General features: G+C 36.8%; 1 protein-coding gene across 1 annotated transcript in view; it reads right to left on the bottom strand.

Annotated features, from left to right (window-relative positions):
- Positions 1-2,269, bottom strand: part of HEXB (hexosaminidase subunit beta) — a 25,982-nt gene that overhangs the window by 10,766 nt on the left and 12,947 nt on the right. The window lies entirely within an intron of this gene.

Here is a 2,269-nt window from a genome sequence, read left to right as displayed (position 1 = left end):
AAAAAAAAAAAAAAAAAACTTTCTTTTTCTGCCAAAGAATAATATGGAAGGAGTAGAAATTGTTCCCTAGATTACTGTACGTGGCATGTCACTACTCAGACGCCTATACAGAAATTCTAGACAGTGAGCCTTCACTTTGCTCTATGGGAGAACAAGCTTATAACTGCCAGCATTTAGAGGTCTGCTAAGAATGGAAAATAGTTCTTGGCCGCTACTGCTGCTGCAGTTGGGAATAGAGCAAAAGAAAAATGGGGCATTCATTAAGTGTCAGGGCTTATAACTCCCACAGTTCTGAAATTTGAGTCCCAACCCTTAGAAATGAAAGAAATTCATTACAAACTAAATACTATTCCTCGATACATTTTTGGGCAAATTGATATATTGATTTTATGTGCACTTTGGAGTATTAGACAATATCATACATAAAATATAAATAGAATATTAGAAAAAGTTAAAAAATAATAAGGGGGAAGATTTGTCTTACCAAATAATCAAAAGTTCAAGCTCCCCTTACCGTTGATCAGAGCTAAAAAGATTGGCTGATGGGAACAGTTTACATACAAGGGAATCATGCAAATTACATTTATTAAAGGTGATAGGAAGGTTTTCACTTTAGAGAAAGGAGGTACAAAAATACAGGTGTTAAATTGATGATTTTCAATATAGATCAATGATTGGGAGGCTTTTTACATAAAGGGCCATATGGTACATATTTTGGCTTGGGGAGCCATCCAGTTTCTGTTGCAACTACTCCCCTCTGCAGTTGCAGAGAAAGTACATAAACAAATGTATGTGGTTGTATTCCAGTAAAACTTTATCTGCAGAATTAGATGGAAAACTGGATTTGGCCCTTGGGCTATAGTAGTGGTTCTCAACCTATGGGTCGAGACCCACAGGAATTGTATTAAAGGGTCGCGCACAGCATTAGGAAGGTTGAGAACCACTGGGCTATAGTTTGCCAACCCTTGACGTAGGCAGATAAGAGAAATAAGGAAAGATACAGATACAGGTGTTCATACAAATGCATATACTATACGATATACATATACACAGATTTTATAGCTCTGTCTGCTCAGAGGGCCTAGAAACAATGAACTACCTCAGGCCCAAAATTTGGTTCACCACTAAAAGGATTCCTTGGAGAAATGTTTGAATTCAGACTGGGATAGTGAAAGATAAACCTGGAACATCACATACTAAAAATAAAGAAAGTGTTCAAAGATTAAAGAGGACATGCCAGAAGGATGTTATGAACCAATATGAAGGATTCCCACTGGCCGAAGCTGGGACAATTTGACTATTAAATAGAGAAAGTACCAGATTACAATCCATTGAAGAGAACAGTCATCCACATGTCTATACTGATAAAAATAAATAAATGAAAGAGAAGGAAATGCTGTACCTTCCAGCAAAATGCCAACGAAACTAATAAATGACAGAATGATGAAAACAGAAAGCTTACCACGTGACCATCACCTCAGTGATCACTGATTTAGGCAGGGATCACCTGTGGGGGCTAAAGCTAGTGGGCGAACACTGGATGAAGAGTGGGAATTTTACATAGTCTGAAAATTTCTCCCCACAAGATACTTAATCACTTACCAAGTGCAAAATACTTTTTAATTAACAGTGCAGTAGAGAACCCTGGCAGATGACATCTTACCCAAGTTGTTAAGTGAAAATATCAGAAACGAAATAAATAAGGCACTGTGCCACCTGCCATGTACCGAGAAGAACACAGCATCACTTCTGCTCAGGAGGCACGACTGAATCTGACCATCCAGAAGACAGACAAGCTAGGGGATATTCTACAAAGTGACTGACACTGACTTTTCAAAAATATCATGACCTTGAAAGACAAGGAAAGATAAATACAGTTCCAGATTGAAAGTGGCCAGAGACACATAACAAGTAGGTACAACTAATCCTGGATTGGATGCTAAACGCATAAAAGTTAAAGTTTCAGTTAATGGAACAACTGAAATTAGAATGGGTTCTGGGAATTAAATGGTAGCACTGGGTCAATTTCCTGATTTTGGTTGTACTCAAGTTAGTAATATGAAACCTTCTTAAAGAAATTCAGTACCCCTGAAATATCAAGGGTATTAAGACACCATATGTACCCATATGGTGTAGGAAAAAATACCTTTAAATAGGGAAAATAAAGCAAATGCCAATCAATTTTTACTGTTTAATAAGTATTTAATATTTAAATAAATATGATAAAATTTTACCATTGGGATATCTGGGTAAAGACTATATGAGCATT

Source organism: Otolemur garnettii, unplaced genomic scaffold (genome assembly GCF_000181295.1).
Source record: "Otolemur garnettii isolate 467f Iridium unplaced genomic scaffold, OtoGar3 scaffold00017, whole genome shotgun sequence".
NCBI lineage: Eukaryota > Metazoa > Chordata > Mammalia > Primates > Galagidae > Otolemur > Otolemur garnettii.
This window is presented reverse-complemented; position numbering and strand designations above follow the sequence as displayed.